Genomic DNA, 24878 nt, shown 5'->3' with positions numbered 1-24878 from the left:
TGAAGCTAAAAATACGAAATAAACTCTTGAGTTGAAGAATAATACAAAGTAATAGCGCATGATCAAATGTGTATATCAACAGGTGACACGTGACTGAATAGTTCTCATATCCATGTTGGTGTTATTTCAAACATTACCAAAAGGCGTAATGGATAGGTTTGTTTCTATTGGAATGAAATGCTTGTACAACTTGACCATGATCGAGTTAAATGCTGGAATATCTAATCTCAAAATAAAACATTGGACAATTGGCCACTGAGTCCAACTATTCCAAGAAATAACTTATTTGAAATGGAAATATTGCACAATTGGACCATGAGTCCAACCATTCAAAGAAATAACTTATTTGAAATGGAAACATAGCACAATTGGCCCATGAGTCCAACTATTCCAAGAAATAACTTATTTGAAATGGAAACATTGCACAATTGGCCCATGAGTCCAACTATTCTAAAAAATAACTTATTTGAAATGGAAACATTGCACAATTGGCCCCTGTGTCTAACTATTCCAATAATAACATATTTGAAATGAAAATATTGCACAATTGGCCTCTGAGTCCAACCATTCCAAGCCATAACTTATTTAAAATGGTTCATATACTATTTTGCTGCAACCTTAAACATTGGTGACGATACCTATTTAGTTTCACAAACAAATATTTTTTTTTCACAGTGAAAAGTTTCTCTCTCGTGTAACTTTAACGAAAACCATTCTGAGACAAGGACATGAATAATGGCCATGCTTAAGGACCAATATATTCAGCCATTGGGTTCCTCTTTTTAAATAGTATAGTATCAAGTTGTTAGGAACGTCTTCTACAAGGGCTCTGCATGACTCTAGATCTCCCTATGACCCATAGTCGCCATAATCTCTTCCTATCAAATAGAGATTCACAGATGCCCCATAGATCTTCATATTAATTTGACAATGTTCATTGTAATTCCTTCTGACAAAAGAGCTCAATATAGTTTACGTTATCCGCTATAAGCACATTCAGTCTCTTTCAGTTAGTCCTAAGTAGCATTAACATGAACCGGCGTTGAATGAACTGTTCTGGTTGACAACACCTGTGAGCCCTGTAGACTCATATTTACTAGTCCACAAATCAACATACTAAACCTCACTGTACCGTGTTTCCCGTACAATGATATTCATTTTGAGGAAGGGGAGACTCATTTTGCAATTCTGGGTGCAAAACGTGAGTCATGGTATTTTGCAACATCTGCAAAAGTTTTGACATCTAAGAAATAAACTTCCCCATAACTCGACTACACTCTTGAAAACAACATAATCTCAGCGATAAAACCTTATTCCTAGTTACATATTGTTCACCTGGATGAAAATGTATTTTCTGATGAACGAGGCCTTTTTAACCATATTAACAAAAGAGTCAGGAAGAACCCAGAATGCACACTCGTTAAAAAAAAAAACCTACTCTGTCACATGTTTTGTTATATTGTTTTTCAAGTTGGATCCACAACACAACAACAGATTCGACAGAAAATCTTATGTGTAATTAAATTGTATTCTCTTGATTTTGAAAGAATTGAAATTATAAAAGATGAGAACAATGTGTAAACCAGAGTAAAAAATAATGTTTGTTCAACAATATTCAACAATACCCTACTGGAAAACAATATCACAGAGAAAACAAAGCATTTCACGCGCAGTTTTCTAACACCATTATTCCCTAGATGAACGTTTCTCATGTGTTTCAATTTACTGCTGATTCACTAGTGAAAAAAATCAAAACAAAATTTCTATCTACCTTTTTATGGTGTATTCTATTTCATAGCAATCTTTCTCAAAAGAAAGTGTTCGTGATACTATAGGGAAATGACTAAGAACACCAAGTAGCTAGAAGAAAATGAACCTAACCATTATTTTTACCAAAAGGAATGCTATGTTTATCAAAATTCTACTCCTAACACTACACATGTGTGTACGTATGAAAATGTAAAAACATTTTTAAATGAACGCGAAAGTCAGGTTTGTTTGTTTTCAGAATTTTGTACAAAGCCACATGAGACATAGCTGTCCCTAACTTAACAGTGCAAAACTAGAGGGAAAGCAGCTTGTTATTACCACGAATAGTGGGATTAACTGTAAATTATACACTCCCACGGATGAAATAACGCGCATATTTTTTGTGACGGGGATTCAAACCTACAATCCTCAGATTACGAGTTGAACTCCCTAATCACCATGTCGAGCCCAAGGGTCGACTAAAGAGGTTAGAAAGCATTTAGTATGCCTGCATACTATACTTCTTTCTACAAATATTTACGTTTCTCTGAAAATACCCTTGATTAACATTGTTTTGTCTGGTCAGTATAGGTCCATTATTCATTTAAAGCTAATTTCCTTTTCAAATCGATTACTAGTTGCACCTGATATTAATTGTAAAAGATATAATTAAGCAGTTATTCATGTATATCAATTAGTATTTTCCGCTCATGTAAATTTTTTCAAGATTATTTGTAACATTGCATTATAAGTTAGTATTTATCCTGCGATATATTGGTACTTTTCAAACCTATAATACATGTAAAATCTAATCAGGGTGCTCAGTCTACTTACCAGTCTGTTTAAGTAACATTTCATTCAGTGCAAAATTTAACACTTTTTCTATAAATATGAGATATTTGAAAAAGTGAAATAAATAGATATATATTTTAAATGAATTTATGTAGGTATCAGGCCTAAAGCAAACTGACATACATTTGTTGTTCTTGTAAGCTTGTATGTAACTAACTGTCCAATAGTACAATCAGACGTTGGAATCCCAGCGATGGATACAGTAAATAACCCGATGTCGTTTTACTATAACAAAAAATAAGATAAGATAATGTTAAGGTATAACAAGGGACCTCTTGGTCCATCTCGACTGTCCGATTTTCTAAGCTAAACTAAAACTATTAAATAAATTAATTAATAAAAAATCATTTATAGCTCTTATCTATGAAGCTTTCTTTCAAATTCAATCACACTTATTGCTTCCACAACATTCGAATGCAACTAATTTAAGTTAGGAAAAACATAACCAATAATTAGATAAATGTAAGTAGTCGTTGTTGTTTGTCAAGCTAAAAAGTTGAAATATTATTTAGTTATCACCATTAGATCCCACCTAGGAACATAAGGCCGCAATCGCTTGCGGATTATTCAACAAGTATTTAAGTGAGTAGGTTGTTAGCCCACTGCACCGAGCCGTCCCTAATTTAGCAGTGTAAGACTAGAGGGAAGGCAGCTAGTCATCACCACCCACCGCCAACTCTTGGGCTTCTCTTTTACCAAGGAATAGTGGGATTGACCGTCACATTATACGCCCCCACGGCTGGGAGGGCGAGCATGTATGGCGCGATGCGGGCGCGAACTCGCGACCCTCGGATTAAGAGTCGCACGCCTTACGCGCTAGGCCATGCCAGGCCTGAAATATTAGTTAACCATCTTTTATTTTTTTAAACCCTGGTGTCTGTCAGAGACTCCATCTGTCTCTTGTTTACAGCGGTAGCTTTTCGCGCTACGTATGAAAAGCTGTGCACGTAGACAAACCTCAATATTCACTTTCAAAATGATGATAGGACAGGCATGAAAAATGTTGATACAAAATTTTATTTCGCAAGCACGATATTCAGCACTAAATTGTTATGATTTAATAACACTATTATTTACATTTTAAAAATGTGATTTAACTTAAAAAATAAGAATATTGATTTACCTTATGCTTTTGTCGAGCGGATCTTAGAATGACTCAAACGTTCAACAATTACTTTTCGTGAAGGACGATACAAGTAACTCAGAGCTTTGAGTCTGACTGAAAGCAAGAGTGTAACCTTCTAAACTCGGTGAAATAACTTAAATTAATAAACTGACTTGATTTTCCCGTCAGTGTGGAAGTGTAACTTTGCTTATGGCAATAAAAATATTAATAGAAGTGGAGATTTCAGCCTCCATATATTATATTTCTTGAACTGTGTTTCTTATAAAAAAAATACTAGAGATAGGGAAGCTACTTATGACGAGATAATTTCATATTCATGGGAGATTTTATCTATATTTTTTATAAACTGTTTTTCTGTTTTAATATAAGGTTATTCCAGAAAATTCTATTGCGCAAAATAAGATGAGCTGAATATGGCTGTTTGAACTGTTAATTCAAGATGGTTGCCGATAAAACACGTTCAGTAATTTAGGGCTGTGAGTGTATTACGAGGGTGACAGTTAAACTTCACTGTCTTTTTAGACAAAAGCAGGCCAAGAGTTGGCGACAGGTGGTCTCTCTCTCTTGTCCGTCACTCAGGGATGGCTTTGCGCAAAATTGTAAGTTATGAAACTCTTTCGAGAGAAGATATAAGAATTTGCCTCTATTACTTTGTTTTTATTCACTTATGCTGATAAAATAAAATATTTTTTTTTTCTTTCTTATATCATGAGTGTGATGAACTTTTGAAAATCGAGAAATAAGAAATGTTGTCTGTATGTAAATTCAACTGTAAACTAAATGAGAAAGAAACATGAGATGGAAGTCCTCTCGTCTTTCTTATTGATATTAGCAATGTTAATTTGTGTTGATTTTACTACAACTTATATTTTTCTTCGTCTGAAGTATTATACGTTTTATGTTCAGAAAGAATTTGGGTTATGTTTTTGCTATCACTCCAATATTATCCTTAACGTGTCAAGATCATTGTTTTTTGTTGCTAGATACGAAGCTACTCAGTAAGATACAAAGCTACCCAGTGATTATGTGTGCTATGTTCACCGCGGGTATTGAAACTCAAACTGTAGAGTTATTATAAACCCACGTATATATCGTTGAGCCCCCAAAAAGCATGTTTTCGTTAATGAAGCTCAGATGGCTTTACGGTACATCTCTGAGTTTATAACTCTGAAAATCAGGTTACGATATCCCTAGTTGGAAGTGCACAGATAGTCCCTTGTGCAGTTTTGTGCTTAATAGTAAAACAAACAAACAAATAATTATTCGTAGAAAGAGAGCTAAAAAAGTTAGTAAATTTGTTACCTGTTTGCTTCAGCTTTTTCATTGTTAAAAAAACAAACTGTATTCAGCTTTAAGGCTTAACTAATTCTATCCACGTTAATAACTTTACCTTAATGTAGGCCCGGCATGGCTAAGCGTGTTAAGGCGTGCGACTCGTAATCTGAGGGTCGCAGGTTTGCATCCCCGTCGCACCAAACATGCTCGCCCTTTCAGCATGAGGGTGTTATAATGTGACGGTCAATCTCACTATTCGTTGGTAAAAGAGTAGCCCAAGAGTTGGCGGTGGGTGGTGATGACTAGCTGCCTTCTCTCTAGTCTTACACTGCTAAATTAGGGACAGCTAGCACAGATAGCCCTCGAGTAGCTTTATGCGAAATTCAAAAACAAACAAACAAAAAATCACCTTAATGTAAAGCAAGGAAATACGTGTAAATCATACCAGTCGATATTATAACATAATTGTTATTTCAGATACTTAAAAATCTGTTTTTAAAAGATATGGCATTTATCCAATATGCTTTGGAAAGTAGATTCAGTAAAAGTTTGAACATGTTACTAATTATTACTTATTATTAACCGTACTGTTTCAGTTATAAGCGAAAGCATTGTGAAGGATTATCCTGAACATGTCACTGTTTATTTGTGTCTAAATATTTTTGCTTTTGTGACAGTCTAATCACAAATCTTCCGATTTATAGTTTGAGTGTACTAATCACTAGGCCACGCTCAGCCCACAAATGTTGTTAATAAAACATACGAAACATTACTATGTGAAAGTACTATTATTGAAAGACTGACGTAAATATTAAGATAGGTTTATTTTCGTAATAGTAATTTAAGCGATAGTCAACTGGTTAGAACGTTCGAATCACTATGTGAGAAACGCAGGTTTGATCCCCGTCACACCAAAAATGCTCGCCCTATCAGCCATGGAGCTGTTATAATGGGACGATCAATCTAATTATTCGTTTGTAAAAAAAAAAAACACGATTTTGGTAATGACTAATTGCCTTCCTTCTGGTCTTTCGCTTTTAAATTAGTGACAACTAACAAAGATGGTCCTTGCAAAAATTAGCGCGAAATTAAAAAAACAAACAAACAAACGAAGACGTGATTTTAAGCCCTCTAAACCCTTGAAAACTGAGCAAACAAATTAGAAATTATATTATATTAAATTAAACTCAATTTAATTGTGCTTTAAAATAGTTAACAAAAAGAAGAAATTCTGACTCAATTTAGTATTTATGATAATATTTATACGAATTTACATGAACGTTAAATGATTTTGTATTAATTTTTCCCTATAACAAAACTATGAACTTCAGCGAAGCAGAAACATAAGACTCAGCCATGTTTTGGACTTCGTTTTGAGTCGCTCAGTTACAACACCTTTTGGGGACGCCTTTTTTCATCACTGCTTCTGGTCAAACCAATAAACAACACACTGTCTATCTTTACGGAGATTTTTTTGTTCAAGTTAAGTACAAATGGACTTTCTGTGTTCTTGTCACAGTGGGCATCGAAACCCGTTTTATGGAGTTTTTAGACCGCACATATACAGTTTTACTTTTCGTAGAACAGTCGGTAGTGTCGTAACATTAAAGAACATATTTACCTGTCTTTGGTCAACACAAAACTAGCCCTTTTTTTAGCTTTTGTAAATCAATGTTGACCTGACTGGTCAGCGGTACGTTAACGGACATCTAATGCTAAAAATCCGGGAATAGCTTCCTGCCGTGGACAAGGTTAATTGCAAATCACACACACGTATGCATACTGTTATTGTAAATTACGATAGAAGTGAGTAAGGTAAAAATTGTAAACTAGAGATCTGTAACAAAAGTCTACGCATCTGAGTCAATAATAAAAGACGCAGATGTTGGAAGAAATGTTCTCATTAGGAAGAAGATATTTATAAATATTCACTGAAACGCCGAATATTTGAATAGAAAAATATTACTTTTCACGTTTTTTTTATAAGACAATGATAATACTCATTTTCGTTTTCCTTACTAGATATGTCTGAAATCTGTGAATGGGTTTGTTTTTAATTTCGCGCAGAGCTCTAGGAGGGCTATCTGCGTTAGCTGTCTTTAATTTAGCAGTGTAAGACTAGAGGGAAGGCAGCTAGTCATCACCGCCAACCCTTGGGCTACTTTTTTACCAACGAATAATGGGATTGACCGTAATATTATAACATACCCACGGCTGAAAGAGCAAGCACGTTTGGTGTGATGGAGATTCAAACCCTCGATCCTTGGATTACTAGTCGAGTACCTTAACGACCTGGCCATGCCGGGGCCTGTGGATGGGAGAAGGGTCATTAGCATTAACGCTAAAATGAAAGAGAAAATTAAATTGTGTAATTTGTCAAATTGTAGAACACACACATTATATAAATATGCTATAGATTATATATATTTGTACATAGGCTTGCTAAAATACTTATTTGTGATACATATACAGCTATATTATAAACGTTTCGACTCTTGTTTCATTGTGTTATCATAACCAAATATTGGATAATTTACGTATCGTGCATGTATTCTAAGTACTGTGAAATGCAGAAAACATACTACTACTAATAATGGGAATTTTACTTGTATATTTGTTGTTAAGCGCAACGTTACACAAGGGGCTATTTGTGGCCTACTCACCTCAAGTATCCAAACCCTACGTTTTATGTTATATGCCATTAAATGTATTTTTGAGACCAATGAAGAGAAACTCAGACTGATAGTGCATCTCAAGACTGCTGGTATGGGTATTAAAGCTTTTATTTAAATAAAATAAAGAACGTTTTGACCCTCTTAGGTCATCTTCAGGTTAACAAAGTTAAGAATAAAATTGTAATGTATTAAAAACACATGTGTCTTACTGATGTGGCCTGGCATGGTCAGGGAATTAGGGCGCTCGACTAGGAATCTCTAAGTCTCGGGTTCGAATCTTCGTCCTGCTAAACGTGCTTGCCCTATCAACAATGAGGGCGTTATAAAGTGACGGTCAACCCCACTATTCGTTGATAAACGAGTAGCCCAAAAGTTGTCGGTGAGTGGTGATGACTAGCGCCTTCTTTCACTACTAAATTAGGGATAGCTATTGTAGATAGCCCTCATATAGATTTGCGCGAAATTAAAAAAAAAAGATTAAACAAACTTACTCGTTTGGTGTGTTATGTATTGTACATTTCATCACCATTATTTTTTATTAATCATTTGTTATTTGTTGATAATATAGAGTGATATATGAGGTGTTATGCTTTAATTAAATAGTAACACACTACAACATTATCATCTTACAGACTTGTGAATAGCAGTAATATAAAGCTTGTTATATATAAGGGAAACAAAATATCAATACGACGTGACATCTTACCAAGGACCAAAAGTATCAATACGACATGACATCTTACCAAGGACCAAAAATATCAATACGACGTGACATCTTACCAAATACAATAGAATAGTACTATAACGTAACATCTTACCAAGAACAAAAAATATCATTACGACGTGACATCTTACCAAATACGACAGAATATCGATCAAATACGACATCTTACCAAATACAACAGAATATCGATCAAATACGACATCTTACCAAATACAACAGAATATCGATCAAATACGACATCTTACCAAATACAACAGAATATCGATCAAATACGACATCTTACCAAATACAACAGAATATCGATCAAATACGACATCTTACCAAATACAACAGAATATCGATCAAATACGACATCTTACCAAATACAACAGAATATCGATCAAATACGACATCTTACCAAATACAACAGAATATCGATCAAATGTGACATTTTACCAAATACAACAGAATATCGATCAAATATGACATCTTACCAAATACAACAGAATATCGATCAAAGTGACATCTTACCAAAGACAATAGAATAGTACTATAACGTAACATCTTACCAAGAACAAAGAAATATCATTACGACGTGACATCTTACCAAGGACAACAGAATATCGCTCAGATGTGACATATTAAAAAGGACAATGTAATAGTATTACAAAGTGACATCTTGTCAAATACAACAGAATAGCGCTACGACGTGACATCGTACTTGAAGAGCGCTTATTTGTCGTAAATGTTGTTTGTTTGTTTTTGAAATTCGCACAAAGCTACTCGAGGGCTATCTGTGCTAGCCGTTCCTAATTTAGCAGTGTAAGACTAGAGGGAAGGCAACTAGTCATCATCACCCACCGCCAACTCTTGGGCTAGTCTTTTACCAACGAATAGTGAGATTGACCGTAACTTTATAACGCCCCCACGGCTGAAAGGACGAGCATGCTTGGTGCGACAAACCGTTTTTAATTTAGCAATGAAAGACTAGAGAGAAAGCAGCTAGTCATCATCACCAACCGCCATTTCTTGGGCTACTCTTTTATAAACAAATAGTGGCATTGACCGTCAGAGTATAACGTCCTTTCCGGATGAGAGGGCAAACATGTTTTATATGATGGTTTTTCGAACCCGCGATTCCCTAATCACCAGGTTATTACATATAACTAAACCCTAGGCCTTCTATTATATGTCATTTATTTTACCTACATACATTTCAAGATTTCAGATTTTAATAATTTATACTCGATAAAATTTCATATTTTCAGAGTTTTTGTTGAACTTTTGCTAATAGACAATTATGATGTTAAAAGAAAATGTATAGTTTTCGATATGAACATTTATAACCATAATTAATTAGATGTTAAAGGTGATAAACATTATTGTATTTTTCGATGATCTTTGTAGAATTCATAACAATATTGTCTGTCAGATAAGTTTGAAAAATATTCTGAAATTCTGAAATTCAGTGAATAATTTCGAACTTTGTTTGTAAAGGAAAGAAACAAAGCCTCGATACATACTGTTTTATCTTTACTGGTAGCTCGGATGAGAATGAAGGAGATTCATTATAAGTGCCTATGCTCAGGACAGAATAGAAAGGAGATGTGATTTAACATCGAACCTAATTTAAAATGTTAAAGTGCTGTATAGTAGAATCGAACGCTGCATACGTCACCAACTGTTTCAACTGACATTTATAAGGAGAAAATAACTTAATTCATTCCAGTTTGTACAAGCATCTCCTCAAGTGGGTTGGTCACAGGGCCAGTGTTATATAAGTTATTAACCATTAACACATGTAATTTTCAATAGACTAATATTATCAGTACGCATTTGCGACATTCGATTAACAATAATGTCATACTTACTGTATACAAAATACTTGTAGAGAAATTTAGAATCACATAACTAAATATGTCACATGTATTCTAAAGTAATTATGGAGGACAAAATTCATAAATATTTGTTCATTATACGCCCAAGTAAGTATCTGACCATAACAACAACTTCTAATTAAACAAAACCCTTTAATACAAATGGCCATTATTTTTTTCTGTTATTTTCAAATATTTGTTTTCGTCAGTAATTTTAAACCGAACGACTTGATAAAATAAGACTTTTTTTTTTTTTTAACTATGACTTCGGACCATCAGGTTTGAACAAGAACTTCTAAATTGTTCCAAAACATAATCTTATTTCTTTACGATGTTTCTACCACATTTCTTTCACGATGACTCCTCACCAAGAGAAAACTTTTATTGTGAGTTTTTCTCTCTGTAATATTTCTATTATCCTCGAGCAAGCTTGCAACAAAACCCTTTCCAACAACAAACATTGATAATGCCTTCTATATAACTGAGCAAATAATTTTATTTAGAATGTTCCATAAATCAGTTCAAACCCATCCGTTAGTTTTCAAATTTAAAATACGATTTTAAATCATGCAAGTGTTTATCTGTTTTGTTGTTAAAACGAAAAATACATAATAAACCATCTGTTATCTGCCAACCGCATGTGTCGAAATCAAAGTTTTAACGTCATCAGTCATAAGAACAAATTATAAAATTAAAAGAGAGAAACAAGAAGAAAATATATTATCAAACGATCAAAGGAAATTCCAATAAATATTTTTTTCTTTATTTGTGTGGTTATTGTTAAGCATTGGTCTACAAAAAGGACTGTTCTGTGCTTTGTCCACCGTGGATATCATTACCTATTGATAACTCTTGATAAGAGATTATATACCTTACAGTAGGATAGATGGATTTATTTAGAAATGAACTGTCACTACGCTAGTAATATAAATTACAGTTTATTGTCTAACATCAATGTTATCTTGATGGCTAATTACTTTACTCTAAATGAAAGTATTGTTGTATTAAACAACTAATTAGAGAAATGAAACAACAATATGCTTCGACAATTAATTGTCCTGACAAGTCAGCATTAGGTGAGGTATGTGTGGGTGTTTTCTTATAGAAAGCTAAATCGGGCTATCTGTTGAGGCCACCGAGAGGAATCAAACCCCTGATTTTAGGGTTGTAAATCCGTAGACTTACCGTTATACTGGCAGGTGGCAGCACTATGTGAAAGTAAAACAATAAATAAAGTGATTTATGCTATTATTATTATATAGTAGCTGGAGCAACCGTCCGGGGACTGAAATTATATAAATTCATGATTAATGAAAGGTTATTTTAGAAAATAACAAGTTGTGTCCCTTAATTATAATTGCAAAAAAAGAAAAAAATGCCCATAAAAAGAGCAAATTTACATGTATCTCCGCATGAACCCTGTAAACATTCATGACAAATTTGGTGAAGGTCCGTCAAAAGTGGGGCGAAGAAGTGATAAAACAAACACCTATGAAATGGCAAAATTCAAAAACGAAAATGTACACGTAACCTCACATGGACATAATAAACCTCTCCGATTTTGGTGGAAATACATGTACATCATGCGAAGTAGGTACATGGACAACAGATAATACTATTACATTTATATAGATATAATATTTTAGGTAAGTACTATGCATAAATTCAAGGGCTCGGAATAGCTAGATGGTTAAGGCACTCGGCTCGTAATCTGAGAATCGCAATTTCGAACCCCTTCACACCAAACATGCTTGCTCTTTCAGCCGTGGAGACGTTATAATGTGACGATCAACCCCACTATTCATTGGTAGAAGAGTATCCTAACAGTTGGCGGTGGGTGGTGATGATTAACTGTTTTCTCTCTTGTCTTACACTGCTAAATTAGGACGGCGAGCGTAGATAGCCCTCGTGTGGAGGTTTTGCACGAAATTCAAAACAAATCAAACCATTATTACAATATTTTGAATGAGAAATTGGCCGCGTTGTTTGTCTATATATAAAATTGAAACTCAATATTTGAAAGTGTTATGTAACTATATTTAACATGGATGCACAATAAATAGCAAATACTTATTGATTCATTAGTTGGCATGCATTAGCCGAAGTTGAGAACTTAGTAATTTCCATAAAACATACTCATTCAAAAACATCTCTGAAAACTTTGTTGTTAGACATACAAGACAGTTTATTATCATTAAGTTTATTTTGTGATTTAATATTCAATGATTATTTAGTTTAATAACAAGAGTGTTAAAAATTGGTTATTTTAATCGTTAATTGTGAAAAACGTCGTTAGGTAACTCGGTCGGCATCGTACGTTGTGTTTGCAATTGCATTGTTATCTTGACTTTACTGATATTGTTGACGTCACATTACTCGAATCTTTGGTATTTTTTCGTTCTTTAACTAGATAGTGTTAATTGATCATGTCGTGTAGTTTGTGGTACGAGGTCTCAGTAAACAAGGCATATATATATGTTACAAGCGATTACAAGTACATAGAGAAAAGTTAAATAGAAGTTCTGTCAGTTAAAAGCTAGAAAACGTGAAGTCAGCCAGCGTGTGAGTGAGTGGTTAGTCATAACGGGTGATATTTTAAAGTTAACAGTTTAACATTGATAAGGTGAATAATTTAGCTTGTCAAAGGGTATTTTAAAATAATTGAACTCACCTGTGTGGACTTTGACGAAAAGGAGACAATTATTTAAATTTCTGGATACATCTGTGGTAGCTCACGAGGTAACGTAAATGAATTATTCACAGATACTATCATGATAACAGTGGAGAAAAATAATTTGTCTTGTCAGCTGGATTCTAAAGTAATTAAATCACCCTGTGTAGACTTTTGACAACAAAAGAGAAATATTTAGAGTTTTAGATAAAACTGTGATTTTCTATGTAGTAAAGAATTGTTTACATATGGTTGACTTGTTTTGAATATACTATTTTAAAACAATTGTTTTGTCTGCTTTCTGTTTAATATTGGAATTTATCGCCAACAAATCACAGACACCAACTGTAGAAGTATCCCAGCCAACACACATACTTAAAACCCTGACATTCGTTGAAAGTAATTTTTAACTAATAACTAATAAAATGTGGCGACTTGTTAGGTGGCGCATATCGGCCAGTGTTGAGAATCAATTATTTCTATGATATGTACTCATACAAATCTATCTTTGGAAACTTCACTTGAAACTGTAGAGAGTAACAAATGGTGTGTTTTTCTTATAGTAAAGCCACATCGGATTAGCTGCTCAGCCCACCGAGGGGAAGCTAACCCCTGATTTTAGCGTTGTAAATCCGGTGACATACCGCTGTGCTAGCGAGGGGTCGTAACAAATGGAAGAAAAAAAAAGTAATAGAAAGACGCGGTTCCACTATATCGTGTTTTGTTTTTTATATTAACGTGTAACAATTGAAGCATTTTAATTGAGTGCACTCATAAAGCAAATTATATGCTGCAAGCTTCATCGAACTAAAAAACACTGGATACAGAAATTAACTAGTCAGTTGCGTACATAATTAGACCAGTGACAAATTCCCCTAGGTAAGTGATATCCCACATATCTTGTGGCTTGATCTTTTGTCTACAAAACGTGACTGCAGCGTCTTCGCGCAGAATCTTAATGACTGTCTGGGTGTCAGGCAACATCGAGTTAACAAAGAGAAAGATGGCTCTATAGAAGCACTGAACACAAACTATAGAATGTTTATCACGTTCTTGAGCAAACCAGAAGACTAATGACGACACTAGAATCCAGTGTTTTGTGACTTCAAGATATTTACTTCTGTCTTAATGACGACACTAGAATCCAGTGTTTTGTGACTTCAAGATATTTCTGTCTTAAACACACAAATGGCGAAAACATTTGATATAATTTTTAAAAGCAAGTAAAAACGAATAAACGTTTAATGTCCAACGTTTGGATCGTACAATAAGGGAATATAGCATATTATAAATGTATTCAAGTTCTGTGAACAGAATTTATAGTTAAACTTATAAAGATGCTTCATAGCGTTTAACATTACCCATCATCGAAGTCTGAAGAAAGTTTTAAAGCGAGATGTATTAATACTCCGAAATACACTTGAATAATACACACGTACCTTCAAAAGACTAAAATGGATCGTCCAATGAAATATTAAAAAACTCTGAACTGATAATAATAATATATGTTGTACCACTAAACACTGGAGGTTTGTTTAGTGAAATACATGCGTAAAGAGTTTTAAACAATGCACAATTCCAAACATTTGAGGACACGTTTTTAAAATTAAATGTTTTCCCAAGAAATGTACAAATTTTTGAAATAGCATTAAATAAACCGCAGTTTCAAATACTTTTGATGGGCGTGTTTTGTGGTGAAATGTACAAGTTACTGGACTGATATTATTTAAACAAGATTTGTAGAATGGTATCCAACTAAATATATAACGTTATAAACCAATATTAGCTAACATTCACTTTCGGACAGTGTTTGTCCAAAACGTTATTCAGTTCACTAGCAGTTTGGTTTGGTTTGTTTTGAATTTCGCGCAAAGCTGTACAAGAGCTATTTGCGCTAGCTGTCCCTAATTTAGTAGTGTAAGACTAGAGGAAAGACAGCTAGTCATCACCACCCACTGCCAACTCTTGGGCTACTCTTTTACCAACGAATAGAGGGATTGACCGTCACATTACAACGCCCCCACGGTTGAAAGTGCTAGCATGTTTGGTGTAACAGGGATTCGACCCCACGACCTTCGGATTACGACATGTCTGACCCTTCACTTGCAGAGCCGTTGTAATTTTAAAGTTTGTCTTATACGTTTGTTTCCTATTATTTCAAAGGTTAAAGCTTTTGATTATCTTTAAATTACAAATGTTAATGCAGTTTTTAACACAAACAAACTGCGGCACTTTTTCATTCTGATTTGGTTTGGTTTTAAACTTCGCGTAGAACTACATGATGGTTATCTGTGTCAACCATTTCTAAATTAGCAATGATAGAATAGAGGGAAGGAAGCCAGTTATTGCTACCCACCACCAACTCTTGGGCTACTCTTTTACCAACAAATAGTGGGATTGACCGTCACATTATGACATGCTCGCCCTTTCAGATTACGAGTCAAACGCCCTAACCCTCCTGGCCATGTTAGGCCTTGTCCACATGTATGATATGGTAAAATAATCTTTATACGAATGGAAAATTTTAACTTGTTAAGCCATACTCTTAAGAATAACAGAAACGGAAGGAAATTCGCAACACAACGCGAATTTTAAAGTAATGAATCATTTTATAGCTTTGACTTTTACATCTTATTTCCAAATAGTACACGAGACCATTATCAGCACAAATAGTTTTGTTTTACTGTCGTTAAGGGAACAAACAAACAAAGTACATAATGGAATATTATCACAGTGTTCACAACAGGTATCGAAATCAGATTTTAGAGTTAAAAATCCACAAACTGAATCACTGCGAGGGATGTATAAATGGCTACATATATTACAGTTCATTTCTTTGAAAACCCAGTAGAGAAATATTCCACTATAATTTTTATATTGTGTATTGTTTCTTTCCTAGAATGCTGTTCTTAATGTTTAGGATACCCTATTGTAAATACGACAGTTTTGAGAGAAAGTGAGGTGAGGTTAAGGAAATCGGATTCAGTGTTCCAAGTTTCTTGTGCACCAGCTCTCATTAAGAAAATTTCCTAGTGCTCTGATTAGTTGTGGTGGAGATGATCCCCTGTAGATCCCAACGAGTTGCGTTTTATAAATACAGGTACAGCTCCAAGTATCGGAAGAACAGCAATCAGCAAAAGTACTGGTCTTACATTTGAGTTGTCTTTTGGGAGAAAGAGGTTTAACGGAGGGAAAAAAAACGTTTTCTTGTGAAATTTTTTTTTATAAAAATCAGTTGTTTTATTTCAACGTAATCTTCGTAGTTTGCAGCTTAAAATCGGTAATTTGTTTTGTTAATACGCAGCTTTATCAAATGTATTTTAGGAACAATGGGTCTCTTGCTCTTGATAACCAAATGTCATGGAGAAAATAGTATCGATATTTTAAAAATGTTATAGATAAAAAAATAAATACATCTTGAGCAGATTTACCATAACAAATAGTTAATTATCTTCTCACGAGCTAATTTGTTGATAAATAGCCGGAGCTTAAAACTACGTTTCACAACAGCAACAACTCCAAAAAGGACATACGAAGTATTTCCTTGTGTTACAAGAAACCATAAGAAACAGTTTGTGCTGAGGCTACCAAACCACTGCTACCAATGTGTATACCTTTCAAACTTGAGTCATTTCATACAATCACGTTTCCAGTTTTTTCCGATGTTCCGTCCGGATATTATAATTAGGATACAGAACCAGTCTGTAACGACTGTTACTTTCTTTCAACTGAATCTCTAAAGTATATAGTGAGCTATAAGCTGCATGATACACATTACGTATATGAAAGCTATGTTTTTCTTAACTAAAGTTTTTTTTACGGGTTGGTTAGAAGAAACGTGCTTGTGATAAAGATAATTTCTTCTTTTCTATTCACAGAGTAGTACATTAATTTTGATACATGACTCTCAAGGCGGTATAGTCTCTTTTCTTCTTCATAACAGGGGCATAATTACGGTTAATAACGCCACAGTGAGACTAATTACAGAAATAAGAATGTATCTGGCATAAAACATTTAGGAACATTAACGAATTTTTGCCATGAAGTAATGATAATTTGTTACTTTGAAACAAAACATTTGGGATCAGAAATACAGACAAACTCCTCAAGAAACCACAGTAAAACTACAGTTTTTCTTTTCTATTTATGTTCTATTTTAACGTAATACTCATTAAGTATGAGTAATTACAACATAGGAATATTTAAGGAATACAGACTTATTTTCTTTTTTCATTAGCATAATAGCGAACGGATGTATTTTACGTTAATGTTTCGTTCGGTTTTAATATCAGTATTAGCTAGAGATTGTGAGTGCATCAAACACTCGAAAATCTGTGTAATCGTATTGATGAGCTAATATGTGCGTTAACAAAGTTCTCGGTTCTCTAGGGCGAAACACAAAATAGCTAGTGAACGCCGCAAGGTTTCTTTTTATATATATATTTCTTTAACAGATGTAGTCTGATCAGCTTTAAAGCAGTAGTTATCTCAAGCCACGTTGTCGACAGGAAGTCATTTATCCGAGCATAGCTTAGTTATTTTCGTGCAGGGATAAGTTCCTTATCTGCAAGAGATATGTATACAATCCTGTCTTTACAGCAAATTCTGTTTTGGCAGAAGTTTTTTCCGAGCCTCCAGCAAAATATTATGAAAGAATAGCTCAAAAATGGGGTTTTACAACATTCGATGTGGAAGCAGAGGTACAAAGAGCCATAAAGTGAAGTGTTCCACTCACCAGGGTACAAGTAAGTTGGTCTTTCAATATTCCAATTCAGAAATCCTAAGGCTACGTATGTTTAGTCAATATAACATTCCCAGTGCACGCATTGTGTTTATAGTTATTATAAATAACACCTGGTTGTGAACAAAAATCGGGCTAGAAGCATGTATGGAATTTCACAGCAAAGAATTTATATCAGTTAACAAACTGTATAAAAAAAATTATATATCATTATTACTCTGAGTAATCGTAAATATGATTTTTGTTCCAGATTTAGCAATGACCATGTAAACATACAAGATCTTCTGTTATTGGAATTGCCAGACGAGAAACAATGCACGCATTCTAGTCGTTAAATGAATGGTATATGGATGGATATACTTTGAAATATGTATTAGTATGAAGAATAAAATGTATAAAAGTTTAGGGTACAATTTTGACATATTCTATATGGGTTAATATTATATTTCCTTGTCCAGTAATCAAATAAAAATACATTTAGGTTTATATACTAATCGATAATGAATAAATCAAATAAATTAATTGCTGATTTTAATGAAATAAAGGCATCGTTTTTTTAGCGTGTTTGAAAGTACCTTAGATTTTTAATTTAACTGTAAAGGTATAACTGTATAAGTAATTAAAATTAAAGCTTTCTAAAATAATAGCGCACGTATTTTGAGATAAATTATTGATATGAACTTACTAATCTTTATTTAGCAGGTACATAAATAGCAGTCTGTATGAGTCACTCACTTTGGTTTAGGTCGAGTGCATCCCAGTGGCTGAGCTTTTATAGTTCGCGTCTCGTTACCAAAAAAAAAAAAAAAAAATTGTATATCGTATTTTGAAATCGTTGGTATGTTATAAAAGTAACAGTAAAACCCTACTATTTGGTCTAATACGAGTAGCCTAGGAGTTGACGACTAGTGAGGTTGACTAGCTATCTTTTTCTCTAGTCTATTGCTTGAAAATTACAAACTTCTTGTGTGGATAGCTTTCGAATAGCTTTGCGCGAAATTCAAGATACAAATAAGCTGAAACATGTATCGTAATGTGCCTTTTTCATGTCTTTTAATAAATGTAATAAAAATCCCAAAGGACTTTACACCCAGATTTGTCCAAAGTCATCTCTGTGCACTTGAGAAGAACCTTACACGTGTGACCAGTGTAATGAGGATTTTCTGTCATACCAATAAAGCCTTAGAGCAGGCTCTGAAAATTAGATCGAGTTTCTGATCATACGCATGATTATGCCTTCAAGACAAATCAGCAGCAATATTTCCTTCAGTTTCTGACAATGAATCAAAGACCAAGTTCTAGTGAAGGATGATCATTGGATCGTCATTTCATTTTTAAAACAGTTTCATTGAATGACATTTTAAAGATTAATGTGGACAAAATATACTGGATCCAGTTTGTTAAAGAAACGTATATATAGAGGAAAGTTTCAGAGGTCAATCGGTGGATCTCACTAAATATTGGAAATGCTAATACTATATGAAAACCCACGCCATCATAGTTAGAGGTATCAGATATTATATGGTAACTGAATGACATCCTCGTACAGTTGGAAGATACAGTTTTAGTGGTGCCTAAGGAAATGAAAGTAGATTATTAGAGCTTTGAAGAAGATCCTGTGGCCTCATGGGTAGGAGTGATGCTACACGTATAGAAGGGATATCTTAACCAATGAGACAAATTATGTCATATCTACATACATATCATGATGTGTGATGTGTGGGATGATGCTTGGTCTATTTTGGGTTCTTTAACCTATCCGAAATACCGAATAAACTCAAAAGAGTACCGAACCACCATAAAACCTATCAGAGTTCACCCCAATATGATAGCAACATTAGTTTTTTTCCAGGATAACAATATTACAGTTCGCCATTTTGTAATCCAGAACTGATTCTTTAACTATGGTAATAACATTGTATGTCATCCTTGGCTGACTAAAGCGCTGAATTCAGACCATACTTAACATCTTTGAGAAGAGCCAAAACGCTGTGAATTCGATACTATCATTTTCTTTTGCTAGTTTTAAAGAGACGTTTGGATATGTTGTCTGGTTTCTTGTTGTTATTTAGGCTTAAGGAAAACCAAGCAGATATAAACGTTCAAAAAGCAGTGGCCAATATGCGTATGAGAGTTGAAGGTCCAACCAGATAATGAGTGGTGGCATTCCTAAAACAATAACCAGTTGGTGTATGATCAAAATGATCAGTTAGTGAGAGGCGCCACAAGAACTGCTTCCCATATCTGTATAATCAGGTTGGAGGCAAACCAAATGTTGAGATGATCTCTAAAATCAGTGGCCAGTGAGGTTATAATCAATTTGGCGAAGAGTCGACCCTTGAAATGCATAAAAGTTGGACACAAAATGGAATCGTGAGAACAGTCGTTCCTGGAGTTCTCTGAAGTTCTTCATTAGATGAATGAAGGGAACATTTTGTTTTTTATAGAGTCTTGTTTGAACTTCCAGTTTCCAAAGAAGTACAGCTAAATGAAACATAGATGCAAAGACGTGTTTCAACGACAGCCATTTAAGAAGGATAGATTAAGTAAGATTTTAAACTGTTTACTTTAGTTTCGCTTAAGACAATCCATCAGTTACATCGTTTTTTCGTACACAGTTGGGGAGCACTAACAAGCCTTATTTACTCATTCGATTCTTTAGATAAAGTTGTGAACGAAGTATCAAAATATATTCTTGAAAATAATCCGTTTAACCGTTAGTCTAAGCCTTGTTTAAATATCTAACATGATTTTATATGTAATTAGACCTCGGTATATAAGATATAGCAGTAAAACAAACAAAAATGAGATAGATGTGAACTTTTCAGTAAGTTTAAGAGTTTATTCCATACATTTTTAAATAATAAATGATCTTTGTTTAAGCCATTTTTTTTTCTGATCAAAACAAAAAAATTAGCAGTATATAAGTATGGAAAAAGAACTGTTAGAAAATTACAGTTGATAAATTTGTTTGTTTTTTTGTTTTTGAATTTTGCGCAAAGCTACTCGAGAGCTGTCTGCGCTAGCCGTCTCTAATTTTGCCGTGTAAGGCTAGAGGGAAGGCAGCTATTCATCACCACCTACCACCAACTCTTGAGCTACTCTTTTACCAACGAATAGTGGGATTGACCGTCACATTATAACGCCCCCACGGCTGGGACGGCGAGAATGTTTGGTGCGACCGGGATTCGAACCCGCTAATCTCGGATTACGCCTTAACACGCTAGGCCATGCCGGGCCGAAATAATATTCACTTTCGCGACTAAATAAAAATGCACGTGTTAGCGACAAACAGTTATCTTATATTACTTCAGTGTGTATTTTAAAGTTTGAACTTAAGGCTTTACCTGCCTTCATTCAATAAACATTAGAATAAGAACGTTTGTATAAAGTAAACACAAAATCCATTTAGTTTTATCTTAATGACGTGGAAATGCAGTTTCAATTTATGCACTCTATGTACTCGTTGTTTGTACTCATTATGAAACAAACTTTCAACTAGTTATCCGTAAAAGTACAACTGTAAGAAAAACATTGGTTAAAAATCACACTTATTTTCAAATAACTCGATTGGTGAGTTTGACGTTTATTTTGACTTCTAATTGTGAGCTCTTCATTTATCCTTAAGGCAAAGCATAAAATCTGGTTTGTTCATCGTAAATTAATGATGGAATCTGTAAAAATATACAAAAAAGACACACTTGTATTTCTAGAAGAAAAAAACAAGGTAAAGTCGAACGCTAGAAGTTCTCGATTAATCTCCAGAACATTCTAACAGCAATCGAAATATCTAAACCAAGTTTTTCTGAAGGAATTACAGTTTAATTTACATTTCTTTGTACTTCCAAACCAAGAAAATGTTTATTCCATCCTGATACCGCATTACGTTACTACAAGTCCGTATCCAATTAAATTGGTAGAAAAATCTAAATCTTCCAAGATAGAGTATGATACAGACAGGCAGGTACAGCGAGAAACATACGCATGCGTATCTTACGTTTTATTTATATAGTTATGTTTCTGGTTGTTGTCGTTTTTTCTGGTATATACAAGGTTTCAAAACAAAATTGAAGAGGAAATATTAATTATACATGTGCTCAGAAATATTAAAACACCACAAATATATATATTTTTGTCAGAATGAACATAAACATACAAGTTTTTTTTGTGCATCTAAATTTTATAGAACACAGTAAGTTATTCAGGATTATATTTCTATCAGTTTAAGGTACGTGAAACGTTTTTGATGAAACAGCGTGTTTAATAGAAAGAAACGAAATTCGAAATTGGCTCAGGCTCAGCGTGGCCAAGCGTGTTGAGGCGTTCCATCCGTAATCCGAGGATTGTAGATTCGAATCCCGGTCGCACCAAACGTGCTCGCCCTTTCAGCCGTGAGGGCGTTAGAATGTGACGGTCAATCCCACTATTCGTTGGTAAAAGAATAGTCCAAGAGTTGGCGCTGGGCGTGATGACTAGCTGCTTTTCCTTTAGTCTTGCACTGCTAAATTAGGGACGGCTAGCGCAGATAGCCCTCGAGTAGCTTTGCGCGAAATTCAAAACAAACAAACGAAATTGGCTACGTCACGAACTTGTGACGTGTAACATAGTGATGATAGTAATTAAAACTATTAACAGGAAGAATGATTTGTTTGAAAATTGAAACATGTTTTAAAATGAAGTTTTTTTACGTCGATATGTCGGTTCGTTTATATAAAGTTTGAGACTTGAACTGGGAGAAAAAAAAATCTTCCGTGTTAATTTTGTTGTTGAACAACTGCTGTAAAAATATTTCTAAACAACGTAATTCCAAAATAGATTTTTGTAAAATAATGACACAATTAGAGGACCTGGAGTAATATAGTATTCCCTCAAATAGCTCTCCCAGCTTGTACAACGGTAAGTCTACGGATTTACAACGCTAAATTTAGGGGATCGATTCCCCTCGGTGGGCTCAGCAGATAGCTTAATGTGGCTTTGCTATAAGAAAAACACAAACAAACACACAATTCCTCAAACGCTTAAATAATTTAATAAATATGTACTAATCCAAAACAAACCCCTTTGTGTTAAGAGAGGAATAAGTTGACATCGAGATAAATAGAAAATAATTATTTCCTTAAACCAAAAGTGTTTTTTTTTTGCGTTTACCCCTGACACACACACACTAAACCCACCACTGCCACAATATCAGAACCTTCTTCACAAGTTAATAATTATATGCCAGCCGACAACGTCACGAAGTCGGACGATTTGTACTTCGTCATTAATGGTGATATTGGACAATTAATATGCTTTTATCACAAGTAAAATACAATACAAACAAAACTGTGTTTTTTTCAGGCTTTCGCAGAATTTTCCCTGGTTGCAAAACGCTTTATCCACTAATGTTAGAGGTGTGCGATTCTGTAAACCTGAAGACTAATGTTATTATATTTATTATTACGTTATTGTTGTTTTACTATCAATAGAAAACTATCACTGAGTTTAATAATCTCTTCCATATTTCTGCACTAAACACCAAATAAATTATTTCCCATTGTGTTGTGGTCAGGTAAAAAAACCATACAATAAAAAAGTTGTCTTTCTTTACTAAAAAGTATTTTATCTCCTATTAGAGAAATACAAATAAAATCAGTTTCTTGTCTAGTCTCGTTTTCTTTACCAATAAGAGCGCAAATTGCTTCTTTATGTTGTGTGTAACCAGCATCGGATGAGTAAACAAAACTAATTACGGTTTTCGCCGTCGTTTCTTCACTAAAACTCGTATCAATTATCTCCTGTGTTTGTTGGTTAGTTGAACCCGAAATAGAACAATACAAAAAAACTACAACAAACTAAATATCTTTTAAGCAGTTGCTTATTTGCTGAATAGTTTATGAGATTCACCATTTATTATTGAATCAAACAGAAAATCATAAACTAAATTATACGTTTCAAACCTTTGTTTCTTTGCTAAAGTTCGTGAAAGTTTTCGAACAGCAAATATCATATCACTGTAGACGCTGATGATTCAGTAAATTCGCTGCAAAAATGCTCTTATTCGTAATTGGTTATTCGTCTCAGCAGGTCTAGCTTGGCTTAGTGGTTAACGTGTTGACCTGCGCACTGAATGATTTACGAGTCGAAAGTGTCGTCACTCAAATCATTTGTGGTACTGGCACGTTAGAAAAGTGACTGTGAAACCAAACCTATATTACAATTTATAAAAATATCTTTGTCCATCGTTTGTTAGTTAAATCTCTTTAACAAATTATAAGTATAACAAGCCATGTTTCTGACCGCTATTCATCTACTTACCACTATTATTTTAGTAAAAATCATAAAATATAACGTTTTTGTTTTGTTTGAATTTCGAGCAAAGATATACAGGAGCTATCTGTCCTACGCCGTCCCTAATTTAGTAATGTAAGAATAGAGATCAGACAACTAGAGGGATTGACCAAAATTATAACACCACCACGGCTGAAAGGGTGAGCATGTTTGGTGTGACTGGGATTTCAACCCGCGACCCTCAAGTCGAGCGGCCCGGCATGGCCAAGCGTGTTAAGGTGTGCAACTCGTAATCTGAGGGTCGCGGGTTCGCATCCCGATCGCGCCAAACATGCTCGCTCTTTCAGCCGTGGGGGCGACATAATGTGACGATCAATCCCACTATTAGTTGGTGAAAGAGTAGCGCAAGAGTTGGCGGTGGGTAGTGATGACTAGCTGCCTTCCCTCTAGTCTTACACTGCTAAATTAGGGACGGCTAGCACAGATAGCCCTCGAGTAGCTTTGTGCGAAATTCAAAAGCAAGCAAACAAACAAACCCTCAAGTCGAGCTCAAGCGAAACAGTTACATATTCTTGCCGCTGTTTCTTCACTGTTTGTTGGTCGCATACGTTCACAAACGACAAACAAAACAAGTTATATATTAGTCAATGTTGCTCTAGTTACAACTGTTGTAACTATTGTAACTTTTGTTCCATAATTATATTTAGAAACGTGTGGCAAACAAAACGTGTGAGGAACCTATTCGCCTGTTTAAACAAAACAATACCTTCGTTAAATTACACTATTTCCTGGATCATTCCGTAAAGAAACAACAAGTAGACTTTATTGTAGTTTTGTATGCAACTTCTTTGCTAAAATTTGTAGAATATATATCTCTGTTATTTCCTGATTTAAGCTGTATGGGATTATTTGTTAGTAATTAAGCACAGTGGGCTATCT

The 24878-nt window shown here is 34.4% G+C and overlaps 1 protein-coding gene across 1 annotated transcript in view; it reads right to left on the bottom strand.

Moving 5' to 3' along the window:
• The window catches only part of LOC143232885 (SCY1-like protein 2), a 336447-nt gene that overhangs the window by 162832 nt on the left and 148737 nt on the right, over positions 1-24878 (bottom strand). The gene's annotated exons all lie outside the window — the stretch shown is intronic.

This window comes from Tachypleus tridentatus, chromosome 11, assembly GCF_004210375.1.
Source record: "Tachypleus tridentatus isolate NWPU-2018 chromosome 11, ASM421037v1, whole genome shotgun sequence".
NCBI lineage: Eukaryota > Metazoa > Arthropoda > Merostomata > Xiphosura > Limulidae > Tachypleus > Tachypleus tridentatus.
The sequence above is the reverse complement of the archived record's forward strand: the minus strand, read 5'-3'. Positions and strand labels throughout refer to the sequence as shown.